This window comes from Bos indicus, chromosome 9 (assembly GCF_029378745.1).
Source record: "Bos indicus isolate NIAB-ARS_2022 breed Sahiwal x Tharparkar chromosome 9, NIAB-ARS_B.indTharparkar_mat_pri_1.0, whole genome shotgun sequence".
Taxonomy (NCBI): domain Eukaryota; kingdom Metazoa; phylum Chordata; class Mammalia; order Artiodactyla; family Bovidae; genus Bos; species Bos indicus.
The window spans coordinates 91,830,887-91,846,927 of NC_091768.1; positions in this window are offsets into that span (position 1 = coordinate 91,830,887).

Here is a 16,041-nt window from a genome sequence, read left to right on the forward strand (position 1 = left end):
TGCCCTGCACTGGAAGGTAGATTGTAAGCCACTGGACCACCAGGGAAGTCTTCAAACGATACGGCTTAAGCTGAACCCTTCTAGGTGTTTGGAACTTGGGTGTATGCTTGGCAGAATATGCATGCATGACAAGCCCCCAATAAAACCCTGGGCAGTGGATCTCTGAAGGCTTCTGTGCAAGACGCCATCTCACACGTGTTGTCATCCTTTGCTGGGGGACTTAAATGTGACTCCACTAGGAGAAGACTTCTGGAAGCTTGCCCCGACTTCCTCTAGACTTCATCTCCTGTGCCTTTTCCCACATCTGATTTTGTTTATATCTTTATATGGGTATGTGATAAACCATACCCATGCTGAGTCATATGTGCGTCCCCTAAAAATCTTCAAACCTCAGGATGGTCTTGGGGACCCTTGATGCAGTGCAAACTACTACAGCTTTACAGTCATGATATCTAGTAACATAAGTTTGTCAAATTTGTTCTTCACTATGCTCTTAGCTATTTTTCACCCTTTGAATTTTTATATAAATTTAAAGATCAACTCAAAGTCCACAAAATTAAATGTGCAGTAATTTTTTTATTGGGATTTTATTTGACCTACAAATCTACTAGGGAGAATTGATATTTCTGCTATATTGAATCATTTACGTGATACAGTTACATCTTCTTTCATTTCCTCTAATTTTCTAAACAGCATTTTGTAGTTGCATTTTTTTTTAGGTAAAAATGTTTTTGTGCATCATTTATCAGATTTGTTATTATGAATTTGGTGGTCTTGATACTAATAAATCATATTTTAATGTCTATACTCTTTTTTGCTATTTTATAGAAATACAATGATTTTTATACATAGACTTTATATCCAACAGCTTAAATAAATTCATACATTAATTCTAATAGTTTAACCATAGAGCCTTTATCTGCTGTGTAAACAATCATGTCACCCATGGATAATAAGAGTTGTGTTTCTTCCTTTCTAATCATTGTTATGGACTGAATTATGTCCTTCCAAAATTTACATGCTGAGGAGGCCGCTGAGAACAGAGGGGGTCTGCCGGAAGCCGTGCGGCAGAACTGGAATGTTCCGGACAGAGGGCCTTTCACCCAAGCTGGACCCCGAGGAGATGAAATGAAAGATGTGCAAGGATGTGATCTCCACCAGATGCAAATTCCTCACCTGTGTGGCCCTGCTGCAAGTCACTCCTGTTATTGGACAGCATGTGAAGAGTGGGCATCATGGGTAAATGCATGATGCGAAGAGCCTGGTTACAGTTTCTGCTCCTATCTGTGAATGAATGGGCCCAGAAGGACGTAAGAGACTCTTTGAATGGATGTAAAAATTCTATTTGTTAAGAACAAGTTTGGCTCTGGTAACTGAACTTTATAACTAAAAGATAAGACAATTTGGGAAGTGTCAAGAGTCATTTTATGGTCATGGTACTCCATCATGGCTGTGATATTCAGCCTCTACGAAAGTTGGTGCAATTGTACATGATGTCAAACTCCATTTTCTAGCAAGCAATAATTATAACGGAAGGATATCTGCAATGGCACTGTCTTCTGAGTCATTTCTGTGTGCTTTTTCACTTCTGTCTGGAGTATATTTGTTGAAGAGTTCCTTTCCATTAGTTATGTTTTATGGCAGCCAGCGCACAACCGTGTCATTTAAGCACGAAATCATTAGTCTATATTTTTAATAAATGTACCAACTAAGGAAAATAGGGCTTTTGTTTTTCTTAACCCACTTTTTGCTGCAAACCAACCATCACTGGTGAGACTACTATAATCTTGTGATTATTACAAACTGCAGTAAATTGAGTTTGTCTTGTTTTGGACTGGAAAAAAAAATTTTTAGGAGCTGAAATCCTAACCACCAATACCTCAGAATGTGACCATATTTGGAGACAAGGCCTTTCAAGAGATAATTAAGTTAAAATGAGTAGCGCTGGAGAAGACTCCTGATAGTCCCTCGGACAGCAAGGAGATCAAACCAGCCAATCCAAATGAAATCAACTCTGAATATTCACTGGAAGGACAGATGCTAGTAGCTGAAGCTCCAATACTTTGGCCACCTGATACGAAGAGCCAACTCATTGGAAAAGACCCTGATGCTGGGAAAGATTGAAGGCAGGAGGAGAAGGGGGTGACAGAGGATGAGATGGTTGAATGGCATCCCTAACTCAATGGACATGAGTTTGAGCAAACTCAGGGAGATAGTGAAGGACAGAGAAGCCTGGCCTGTTGCAGTCCATGGGGTGACAAAGAGTTGGACACGAGTTATCTACTGAACAACAACAGAAGGGTGGACCCTTATTCAGAATGACTACTTCTTAGAAGAGCTTAGAACACATGTAGAGAGGAAAAATCATGTGAAGACAGGGAGAAGGTGGATGTCTACAAGCCAACCCTGCCAACACCTTGATCTTAGACTTCTAACCTCCATAAAAGCCACCCATGGAAAGCAAATGTGCACTTACATTGTGCTGTAATACGATAGCTTTAACTGAATGTATTGGGTTGTGAAATCATCACCACAATCTAGTTTTAGAACATTTCCATCACCCTAACAAGTTCCCTGGTGCCTGTTTACAGTCAAACCCCACTCCCACACTCAGTCTCAGGTAACCGCTGTCAAACCTATAGATTTTCCTTTTCTAAACATTTTTATATAAGTGGACTCATACAGTACATAGCCTTTTGCACCTTACCTTTTTAGCTTAGCATAACGTTTTTAGATATAATGTTCCTCAGTGCTATAGCATGTGTTGTTTTCTAGTCACTAAGTTGTGTCCGACTCTTTGTGACCCAGTGGATTGTAGCCTGTCAGGCTCCTCTGTCCATGGGATTTCCCAGATAAGAATACTGGAATGGGTTGCCATTTCCTTCTCCAGGGGATCTTCCCGAGCCAGGGATCAAACCCGAGTTTCCTGCATTGGCAGTCGGATATTTTACCACTGAGTCATCAAGGAAGTCCCCCTATACCAGGTAACAGTAATTTAGTCCTTTTTATTACTGAATTGCCTTTCATTGCATGGATATATTACATTTCCAGCAGGCACATAGAAAGATGCTTCATATCACTAATCATCAGAGAAGTGAAAATCAAATGAGTTATCACTTCACATTTGTCAGAATGACTATCATCAAAAAGACCACAGATAACAAATGTTAGAGAGGATGTGGAGAAAAGGAACCCTTACATACTGTTGGTAAGAATGTAAATTGGTATATTCACTGTGGAAAACAGTATGGTGATTCCTCAAAAAACTAAAAGTAGAATTACCATATGATCCAGCAATTCCACTCCAGGTTGTATATCCAGAGAAAATGGAAACATTCTAAAAATTCTAAAAGATATGTGCACCCCAGTGTACATCAGATCAGATCAGATCAGTCGCTCAGTCCTGTCCGACTCTTTGCGACCCCATGAATTGCAGCACGCCAGGTCTCCCTGTCCATCACCAACTCCCGGAGTTCACTCAGACTCACGTCCATCGTGTCAGTGATGCCATCCAGCCATCTCATCCTCTGTCGTCCCCTTCTCCTCTTGCCCCCAATCCCTCCCAGCATCAGAGTCTTTTCCAATGAGTCAACTCTTCGCATGAGGTGGCCAAAGTACTGGAGTTTCAGTTTTAGCATCATTACTTCCAAAGAAATCCCAGGGCTGATCTCCTTCAGAATGGACTGGTTGGATCTCCTTGCAGTCCAAGGGACTCTCAAGAGTCTTCTCCAACACCACAGTTCAAAAGCATCAATTCTTCGGCGCTCAGCCTTCTTCACAGTCCAACTCTCACATCCATACATGACCACAGGAAAAACCATAGCACTATTTACAACAGCCAAGAAATGGAAGCCACCTAAGTGTCCACCAGCGGGTGAATGGATAAAGATTTGATATATAGATATAGATGTACTGGAATACTGCTGCTACTGCTAAGTCGCTTCAGTCGTGTCCGACTCTGTGCGACCCCAGAGACGGCAGCCCACCAGGCTCCCCCGTCCCTGGGATTCTCCAGGCAAGAACACTGGAGGCGGTTGCCATTTCCTGGAATACAATTCAGCCCTAAAAAAGGAAATTTTGCCATTTGCAACATGGATGGACTTGGAGGGTGTTACGTGTAATCAGACGGAGAAAGACAGACACTACGTGATATCAGTCATATGTGGAATCTCTAAAAAAATCTAATGAATATAACAAAAAAGAAACAGACTCAGAGACATAGAGAACAAACCAGCGGTTACCAGCAGGGCAAGAGAAGGGTGAGGGACAATACAGGGATGGGGATTGAGAGGTACAAACTACTGTGCATAAAATAAACAAGCTACAAGAATACATTATAAACAGCACAGGGGTCACAGCCAATATTGTATGATGACTGCAAATGAAATATAGCTTTAAAAACTATGACTCAGTATTATTATATACCTGAAACCATTATATAATATTGTACATCAGCTAATACCTCAACTAAAAAACCACTGTATTACCATTCAATGTAAGTGCAGTCGGTGAATTTATACCTCAATAATACTGTAAGAAAAATAACCAACACAGGATTAGAGGTAGGGACATACCATTAAAATAAGATAGATGATGGGTAATGGTGTTTCGTTAGTCTATTCCTTCTACTTTTATGTACATTTGAAATTTGTCTAAGTTAAAGCATTAATAAAGGTAATGAGAGATTAAGCTAAAATTTCTTTATAAAGACATACTTTATTAAATACTTAATATAACTCAAAATATATTTACTTTTCAAACCATTCCATTAAATGTGGGAATATTTAAGAGAAACTTGGCCAAGGAGATGCAAATGACCAACATGTTAGCCAGATCTGTATTTATATGTTGCATCCAACATCCTTAACTGACTTAATACAACTCAAAAATCATGTCAAGAAACCATGAAGCTTAAAGAGACTTAGAGAAGTCATCATATGGCCTCTGCTTCTTAAAAAGTTTCACACAATAACGTTATCTTTTTAAGTATTCAGAGATACACATAGAAGAGTTATTCAAAATCCCTTTGGTATTTTATTAATTGTTGTTATTGTTGTTTAGTCACTAAGTCACATCAGACTCTTTGTGACCCCATGGACTGTAGCCCACCAGGCTCCTCTGTCCATGGAATGCTCCAGGCAAGAATACTGGAGTGGGTTGCCCTTTCCTCCTTTAAGGGATCTTCCCAACCCAAGGATCGAACCTGTGTCTCCTCCATTGGCAGGCGGATTCTTTACCACTGAGCCACCAAGGAAGCATTTTGTTAATAGGTCAACACAATCCAGCTGTGTTAATAAATACCTTGCTTTAATCTACTGACAGCCAAGTCAATAGAACTAAGTTGTGCACCCATTATATGTCTGGCTTTCAATAAAGAGAAGAGGCTCATATAGGAAAACTACTGAGAAATTAAACACATGTATTATTAGAGAGTTTTTAAGAGACTTTTTTCTGAAGCTATTATGATACTGGCTTGGCTCATGGGGCAAAGATACCTGAACCAGTGGTTGATAAGTGGAGAAAGGGATTTATTTTATTTATCTGAAGGGTTTGTCCTGGAATAGTTGGCAGTAAGATAGCACCATCTGTTGGAAAGATGCAATGTCAATCATCAGTTAAGCATTTTTGATACATGAAAAAAATGTTTGTCTTTCCAAAGTGCTTGATAAAGAACCATATTAGGATCAGAAGCCACAAGTTCAGTGGAACAAGTAATAAATTGCGTTTATATATCACATCCCCCATGGAAACAGTCTATTTGTGTAAGCTGGGCTGTTAAACGTACACAAAATATAAATTATTTTATACATAATAAATAACTATATATAATTCACGTATTGTTTATATATAATATACAAAGTCTTCATTAACTGTTGTAGCCTTGTAGATCTCTTTGAAAGTTACCACCTTTACTTCCTCCCACTTCTTTAAACTCTTAAACAATTCCACTTGTCACACAGAATCTGTTCCCCTGACTTCTTGGAAATTTCTGGTTTAGATAATTCCTACAAACCATGACCAGATTTGAAGGGACTCAATATTATTTTGCACAGTATATTAAAACCCTCTTTCCAAAACAAATTAAAACATAGACACTTCCATTGCAATACCAGTTCTTAGGAAAGATGATATGTTTATTTTGTATTTTGAACAAAATTCCTGGCCTATTACAATGCATCAAGATCTAAACACCAGAGTACCTGATCTTCCCACTTGAGTTCAGTAAGTAAAAGAAGGAAAGAAAATGCATTATCACTAGTCACAGTGATCTAGAAGTCCATCTTTTAGATCCAAATTCTCTCCTCAACCTTTCAAGGTCCCTGAAAACTCAGTGCTTCTAAAATCACTTTCTATGATAAAGATAGATAAAACTTGGGTAGTTCCAACCATGAACACAGAAAGTTCTCCAGTCATTTTCTGAATGATATTAACTATTATGCGAAAAACCTAGTAGCTTCTGTCCTTCAAATTTATGATTCCTAAGCTTATAATTAGTTTTGATAGGAAATGTTGTAGATGAGTCAAAGCGCATTTACTACAAAAAGTTCAGGCATCTTTCATATTGTAGAAACAATGTATGAAATCTTACAGATGCTATTTATAGTTTCTGGATCCAATTTGCTAACCGTTCTGTAACAGCTTGCAGTTGTGAACTTGCAGATGCTTGTAGATTCCTCTGTGCAGTTATCCACTTGATCCAGCTTAGGAAAAACCAGCTTGAAAGAGTCAAGGAAGAGTTGTCAAGGGGTGTAATTTAGCATGACCTACAAATGGAGACCTGGGGTGGGATGTCTTGTGATAATAGGAAAGACACAAAAATGCATGTCGAGTAGCCAACTCTTGCAAGAAAATCCTAACTCTAATCATTGATGTCAACCATCTGGAGCATATATCGTTCTCCCTTTGCTTGACAGATATTGCTACTCAGTAAGAACTGAGCCTTAATCTGACCTGAGAATCCAGTTCAACAAGTGCTAAAGAACTGTTGTGTCCAAAGTGGACAGATAAGGTGGTTTTTAATGGGGTAGGAAGAAAATATCAGATTGCTTATTTCTAGTTTTAATTTCTATTCTGTCAATGACTTTCAGCATATGCGATAGATAGTGTACGCGTTTAGTTGCTCAGTTGTGTCTGATTCTTTGCCCACCAGGGTCCTCTGTCCATGGAATTCTCCAGGAAAGAATACTGGAGTGGGTTACCATTCCCCTCTCCCAGAGCTCTTCCCAACCCAGGGATCAAACCCCAGTCTCTGCATTGCAGGCAGATTCTCTACCATCTGAGTTACCACGGAATAATTAAATATATATTGCATTTCTTACTCCAGAGGATCTTCCTGACTCAGGGATTGAACTCACGTCTCTTGAGTCTCCTGTATTGACAGGCAGATTCTTTCCAACTGCACCACCTAGGAAGCCTATAGGGATGTGAAAGTAAATAAGTTACATGTTTTGCCAATAGAAGGAAGAAATCAAAGAAGTTTGGAGTCTGCTATTTTAAGGTGCCATACCAATAAATTAAAATATTTATAGAAGAAAAATCTAGTTGCCATCACTACTCTAGAATCTCCCTAATATACTACCACATCTTCCACACACACACACAAAAAATATGGCTTACTACTTTACTTCCTGTTCAAAAAAAGAGCTTCCTTTCCCCTAAGCTCATGACCAACATCTAACGATTATGTTAACATTCCGTTTTTCTCCCAACCTTGAACCATACTTCTCATTTAGTTATTATAGCTATGAACAAGCATCTTGGAATAGTTCATTTTTCAGATAATTGTATCCTCAACATCACTAGGAAAAAAGATGTGATTTACCAGGGTCGCATCTATTTATCTGTGGAGTGTGATAGCCATTAGCACTATTTACCAGTATTTCCAGTTCTCTGCCTTCTGGACACAAGGCAGAACTGGACTTTCTGTTCTCGGTAACTATGGAGCCACACCACTGATCTGGCCAGTGGACTATGAGCAATGTCACTTTTCTAGAGCACTTGATTTTCAGTGTGAAATTTCCTGGGTTCTCTCTTTACCCTCCCCCCACCCCACCCCCACTGTCACAGTGACCTTCTCCATCGGCGTGAATATTTGAAGGACCACTGGAAGCGAAGTCCCTCTGCCAACCTACTAGAACATGAAACACAGGTGAGAAAGAAACCTTTGCTGTTTTCAGCCACTGAGATTCAGGGGTTGATTGTTACCAGAGCATGATCTGGTCTGCCCCCATGACAGCCTCAGAGATACCTGAAATTCCACTCAAAACCCAACAAGCCATAACTCAAAGTTTTGGTCAATAAGCTATTGTATATTACAAGAGATCTAGTCTTAATATAAAAACTACAGGAGGTTCTATCAATAAATCCCCAAAGAGACAAGTGGGTCCTACCTCTTCCTGTGGTTTGAAGGGAATTTCTCCCTTTCAAATTGCAAACAGGAGTCTTTGGTAGCAGGTGCCAGGTTGGTCTGCTCAGAGAGCAGCAAAGCAGGAAACTGTCCTGTTTGACCCCAACTTGGAATTTTCAACCTTGAGACCTCATGTCTCAAGGTGAGAGCAGATAAGATTTGCAGAATTTTCAGAACCGGTTCTTCTTCCGCATTTTTCCTTGATGTCACTTTACGTGAAAAGAGAATTAATCTGGTGAAATCAATTCCTCCCCCCAAAGCCCATCTCTATTTCACAGGGGATTAGTGTCTAAATATACTCTTGAGAGTCTCTTGGACTGCAAGGAGATCAAATCAGTCAAATCTGAAGGAAATCAGTCCTGAATAATTGAAAGGACTGATGCTGAAGCTGAAGCTCCAGTACTTTGGCCACCTGATGCAAAGAATTGACTCATTGGAAAAGAGCCTGATGCTGGGAAAGATTGAAGGCAGGAGGAGAAGGGGTCGACAGAGGATGAGACGGTTGGATGGCATCACTGACTCAATGGGCATGAGTTTGAGCAAACTCTGGGAGATAGTGAAGGACAGGGAAGTCTGTTGTGCTGCAGTCTATAGGGTTGCAAAGAGTTGGACATGACTGAGCAAGTGAACAACAGATATTCTCATATGGACTTTTCTGGTGGCTCAGCAGTAAAGAATCCACCTGCCAATGCAGGAGACATGAGTTTGGTCTCTGGGTCAGGAAGTTCTCCTGGAGAAGGAAATGGCAACCCACTCCAGTTCTCTTGCCTGGAGAATACCATGGACAGAGGAGCCTGGTGGGTTGCAAAGCCACAGGGTTGCAAAGAGTCAGACATGGCTTAGAGACTAAACAACAAGGCATATTCTCATGGTGTTTTATTTTCATCCTAGGTCACTATGTTTCTTTCACCCCAGGAGAAGAGGAAAGAAGAGATCTGTGCTAGGCTTTTCCCCAGAGTTTCACTTAGACATAGGAGGCAGAACCACACGGTGGGTGAGGACTGAACTCAGCACCTACGTGTTCAGGTCATAGCTCTGTCACTAGCTGTGTGGGTTCAGACGCCCACTTGTGTCCGACTCTTTGTGACCCCATGGACTACATCCGCCAGGCCCTTCTGTCCATGGGATTCTCCAGGCAAGAATACTGGAGTGGGTTGCCATTTCCTTCTCCAGGAGATCTTCCCAACCCAGGGATCAAACCCACATCTCTTATGCCTCCTGCATCGGCAGGTGTGTTTTTTACTACAAGCACCACCTGGAAGCCCAGCCAGCTATATGACTGCTGAAGTCTCTCAACCTCTATCGGACCATCTTGTCTTGTGAAAAAGCTACTCTTAAAAACATCTCTGCCTAGCTTTGAGACTTGTCAGTTTCTAAAGAGCCTTTACATCTGAAAACAAACAGTTGAGCTACATTATTGGAAGGATCATCTGTTTGTGGATATTTACTTTGTATCAACACAGATTTACCATCTTCTCTTAACATTTTAAGTGAAATTGTTCCTGACACTGCTCTATGGTTGCTAATGTTGTATTTCTCCTTTCTAACACTTCTCATCTCTGTCTACAGGGCCAGACATTCTGGTTTATCCCCTAAGCAGGAGAGGTTGGGTCAAGGCAAAATGGAAAGCTTCAAGCTCTCAGATGCCACCACCTCCTTCTTCTTCTGGGTACCTTCCTTTGTGCTCCGCTGTACTTAGTTGCTTCAGTCATGTCCGACTCTTTGAGACCCCATGGACTGAAGCCCACCAGGCTCCTCCATCCATGGAATTCTCCAGGGAAGAATACCAAACTGGGTTGCCATGCCCTCCTCCAGGGAATCTTCCTAACCCAGGGATTGAACCCAGGTCTCCCGCATTGTAGGTAGATTCTTTATTGTCTAAGCCACTGGGGAAGCCAAAGAATACTGGAGTGGGTAGCCTACCCCTTCTCCAGGGGATCTTCCTGACCCAGGAATCAAACCGGGGTCTCCCGGTTTGATTCATCGCAGGCGGATTCTTCACCAGCTAAGCTGCTAGGGAGCCCTCCTTTGCTTTGGTTCAGTTTCAGGTGCGGACAGTCACCTGAAGTTTTTCCTGTCTGTCCGTTGTCCTTACACCTTGGGATGTGACTTTCTGTATTTGCCCACTTGCCAGTCAGTTGACCTGACAGGATCACGTGTTAACGAAGCCTCTCCTGCCTCCAGGGTGGCATTCTGCCCCCAACTGCCTCACTAACAAGAAAAGCAATTCTGTGGTTCGGGTTTGGGAGCAGATGGAAGGGCAGAACAGTATTTGGAGAAAGGAGAATTTGAATCACATTCTTCAGATCACTGTGTTCACAGCCCATAAACAGGGGACACTGGCTAAGCCAGTTTGAGACATGAGCTGGAAGCCTGGGCCAGACCCAGGAAACAGGCAGGCGTCAAGCTCTGTACCAGTCACTGCTGGAAACAGAAAGAATAACCCCAGGGACTCCGAGAATGCAAAGGAAAATAGTGCTTCTTGTTTCTTTCTGTAAGAGATGGAAACTGTATCTTTGGTGTCTGCCTGCCAAAGGAAACTTCTGGAGTTTGCGCGGCTGGCCTTGAGCAGCAGAATGTCAAAGGAGTGAAGGGGATGCGCTTGTTTGATTTTTAAATGATCGCCACGGGCTGGTTAAGAATTCCTGGTTTTGTGATGCGGTGTCCTGCTGTCATTTGTTTTGTTTTTTAACGACGTGGAAAACGTGCCATTTTCAGGGAGGAGGGTCTGGATAATAGGGAGGTTCATGGAAAAGAAATCAAAACAAGATTGGAAACTCCCCGAATGTTCAAGCATCTCAAAGCACATGACCGCAGAAGCAGCGGCAGCTGAGGAATCAAGGCGGCCTTTCCCATGAATCATGTATTTCTTTGTGATCACAACAGCGCTTCCTGTCCGAGTCAACAGTGCATTCAGGGTGGAGTTCACAAGAAAATCTGTCTTAGTCACGAAATATCAGTTTTCAGCTCTTTAATACAGCCAGGCAACATCCCTGGAAGAATATTGTGTCCAGAGTTTGCCAAAAAGGTTTTTGAAGAAGTCTTGAATCTTATGTCCGGCACAGAAGGGGTTACAAAGTTATTAATAATTCAAGGCACGTCCCCTGCCCGGAAAGAGCTGTTGGAGGCCTTCTGGGAAGGGCGGCCCTACTGAGAACTGCGACGGGAGGATGAAGCGCAGAACCACAGCGAAAGGCATTGGGCCTGACGCGGTTTCAATAGCCCCCATTGAACCATCAGTCTCTCTGGAGCCAGACCCGCTGAGCGCATCCACTCTGCCTGCCGGTCCTCTGGTTTGCTTTCTCAGCAGACAAGGGCAGGATAGTTCAGCTGTCACTACAAATGGCTGGTCTCACAAGCATTTGCCTGCCTGGATGACAAAGTGGAAGCTGGGAGGGCTCCCTGCCCAAAATACCAGCCCCTCACCTATTATAGCATCTGAGATGCTATAGAGAGTTCTTCCGGTAGGCAGTGTGATGAAACAGAAAGAGCCTGGACTCCAATTTTAAGCAGACTCGAGCTCAAGCCTCAGCGCTTCTGCACACTACGGACCTTTAGCAGGCCACTTCTTCTGTGACCCCTTGTTTCCACATCTGTTACCTTAGGATAATGTATGTGAGAATGGTGAGACAAGAGGAACTTAAAATATACTATTTCCCTTTCTATCTTTTCTGAGTCTAATAGGGTAAACACGCCAGAGCTGAGTGACATCCTAAGCTCTTGCTGCTGCTGCTGCTGCTGCTAAGTCGCTTCAGTCGTATCCGACTCCATGCGACCCCATAGACGGCAGCCCATCAGGCTCCCCCATCCCTGGGATTCTCCAGGCAAGAACTCTGGAGTGGGTTGCCATTTCCTTCTCCAATGCATGAAAGTGAAAAGTGAAAGTGAAGTCACTCGGTGGTGTCCAACCCTCAGCGACCCCATGGACTGCAGCCTTCCAGGCTCCTCCGTCCATGGGGTTTTCCAGGCAAGAGTACGTTGTGGCAAATTGGAAGTCCCTGTAGGGAAATTACTTACTACCTTCAGCTGTTATCCACATACTGGTACTCTAACCACTCAAGGATGTAATACCTTTGGCAAAGATTTCTCTCTTGTGGTTTTTTCCCCCTTATTGTCATAATCTTCTCACTTCATTAGACCATCCTGGAGACCAAAGACTATCTCTTCTTCATTTTTGTTCCTGATGCATGGCATAGAACGTGCTCAATACGTGTCTGCTGGATGAATGAATACATGTATGGAAATGACTTCTAGGGAAAAGAGTCAAAGGGAGGCAATATTAGTTAAAGGAGAAAGGAACCCAGGACTAAGAAGAGGAAGGTGAGAAAGTCCCCAAACAAAACCTTTTTTTTTTTTTTTTTTTGCCTAATCTAAACTTTTATCCAGAATAAGAACTGCTGCTGCTTACTAAGTAAAACAGCTAGGACATGGAAGCAATCTAGATGTCTATCACCAGATGAATGGATAAGAAGTTGTGGTACATATACACAAGGGAATATTACTCAGCTATAAAAAGGAAGTCGTTTGAGTCTGTTCTAATGAGGTGGAGGAACCTAGAGCCTGTTATACAGAGCAAAGTAGGTCAGAAAGAGAAAGACAAATACTGTATATTAACACATATATATGGAATTTAGAAAGATGGTACTGACGATCCTACATGGAGGGCAGTAAAGGAGACACAGGGATAAAGAACAGCCTTTTGAACTCAGTGGGAGAAGGAAAGGATGGGATGATTTGAGAGAATAGCATTGAATCATATACATTACCATATGTAAAATAGATAGCCAGTGCGAGTTCGATGTATGATGCAGGGCACCCAACCCGGGGCTCTGTGACAACCTGAAGGGATGTAGGGGCAGGGGCGATTCAGGATGGAGGGACACATGTATGCCTATGTCAGATTCATGTTGATGTATGGCAAAACCATCACAATACTGTAAAGTAGTTATCCTCCAATTAAAAGTGTCTAAAAATTGCTGCTGCTGCTTTAAAGAGTAGTTATATCACTTCTCCAACTCCCCTCCCCCCAGACAACCCCCTGCAGGGTCACAGGTGCTGCTAAGTGTGATGATGATATGGTGGAACTGGACTAGGAAATCACCTTTTCTGAAAATGACTTTGGCAATTTTTGCAACTATTTTGCTGTTGATTTTAGGAAGCCTTTTAAGCTACACTTGCTTTCTAAGCCACACCTGCTTTCAATATCTTGACTACACTAAGTACAGAACAGGTTGCTGCTGCTAAGTCACTTCAGTCGTGTCCGATTCTGTGCGACCCCATAGACGGCAGCCCACCAGGCTCCCCCGTCCCTGGGATTCTCCAGGAAAGAACACTGGAGTGGGTTGCCATGTCCTTCTCCAATGCATGAAAGTGAAAAGTGAAAGTGAAGTCGCTCAGTGGTGTCCAACCCTCAGCAACCCCATGGACTGCGGCCCACCAGACTCCTCCATCCATGGGATTTTCCAGGCAAGAGCACTGGAGTGGGGTGCCATTGCTTTCTCCAACAGAACAGGTAGGACTTATTATAATACAAATCCAGGCTCCCTGGGGATGGGATGAGTGCCTAAGGGGGCGTGCAGCATCTCTCTCAGGCTTCATGAGCTGTCCCGCTGCCCCTGGGGCACCCAAAGGTGCATCAGTGCAGGCTGACCTGTGTCCTGTGTTGAGTGCCAGAGCCTCATTCTATTTCTGATGGTGACGGCCAGTCAGACATTACATCCCAAGACAAAACTTAAAACAAAGCTTCCCACCCGTCATCAGAATGATCTGTATCTCCACCTGAGTCACAGATCAATGTGGTCGTATTTTATAAACACGGCCATCTCATGGACATGCCCTGCATGCAGGAACTGGAACTGTGACTTCCCTCTCTGAGCACCACTTCACTTTAAAACTCAAGTGATGGGAGGCAGGATGGAATAGACTATGCGATGGAATCAGTACCCCTAAAGTCCGGGGACTTGAAAGCCCCAGAAGTTTATTTCTTACAACATACTCTGATGCCGGTTGCATGGCTCTCTCTCAAGGGGTGAATCAAGAACATATATATGCTATGGGACTTCCCATGTGGTCCAGTGGTTAAGAATCCATCTGCCAAGTCAGGGGCCACGGGTTCAGTCCCTGGTCCGGGAAGATTCCACATGCCGAGGGGCAACTAAGTCCAGCACCACAACTGCTGAAGCCCAGGTGCCTACAGCCTGTGAGCCTAGCTCCCGCTCGCTGCAACTAGAGAAAGCCTGGACAACAGACACCCAACACAGCCAAAAATAAATAAACAAATAGTGTAAGAGGAACATGTACTTTCTATACAAATTAGTGGTTTCAAGCTATCTCCTATTGATGCTTTTACAAACAATCCTGCATTTTCCAGAAGGGGAAGGGGGCAATAGGGAGGAAGAGGAGAATGGAAGCTAGATATCTCTGGGTAATTTTTATAAGTGACCTTTATTAAAAGTCTATGTAAAAAAAAAAAATCCTACAAAAATGACCATTGTCTCAGCGATGGAGTTAGCTTTGCTAACGAGGGAGAAGGCAGATGAACAATGGGTGAGCGAATATATTTGTGATTCAGTGTGTCAAGTCTTCATGGGAAGGTCATCTAGTGGTGACGCTAGGCGGCAGTTTGGACCTGGCAATGCAGTGAATGCGAAATTCAGCCCCCACCTTCCATCCTCAAGCCTCAGTGAAGATTGAGCGAGACTTCATGGAGGTCCACGCCCCACCTCATGTGGCTCAGTGGCCGTTAGCAATAAAGGTTTTTATTTATAATGAGAAAGAGCTGAAATATGGAAGGAAATGACAGAATGACAGGATTTCCTGTAAAGTGCATGCACAAAGCAATAATACACAAGGTACCTTTACAAACAGCTCTAATAAGTTTTACATAAACACCTGACATGACCTTCCGTGCGTCTGAATTTCTTCAGTTACAGTAACATCAGAGACAGAGGACAAAGCATTTACTCTAAATTTAAATTTACCATAGATTCAAATGATGTCCTAGTAATGGGAATCAGTGTATGAAAATCAATGCATACTTCATGTTTAGACACACTCAGAAACGGTAGGAACACACACAGGGGGAAGAGAGTACCAGTGCCCTGATCTCGTTTTCTTTGAAAATGTTACACTCAAGGAGCACCAGCAGACTGGTGCTCAGCAAACTGTAGACTTCATTAAGCAATTAAGAAATGCAAGTTGACAAATCAGCATTCCTAAATCGTCTGGGAATGACTTCACTGAGGTTTTCCCAAATAATTAACAAGCCCAACACTTTTTCCTTAAGAGCCAAGAACTCTGCAGTATTAAAGAATCATTTCATTAGTTGACTTTTTAAGATTCTCGGACGTCTCATTTATAAACGTATTTGTCTGTAAAACTCTTTTTGGTTCAGCTGCTAAGTCATGTCCCACTCTTTTTTTACGTGTAAAACATTTTAAGTTTAAATTATTTAATTTTTAGAAATAAAGGGGAGATAATCTCATTCCAGTCTTCACTCTCAAAGCTTTTTTTCTTCCTTTATATTAGTCAACTGATCGCTATCAAAGAAAGCAATTTCCTAAAACATTTTATTCTACTCTCAGATGATTTTCCAGTACTTTATCTGGAATAGATATCTTGCTGTTGCCTCAGCA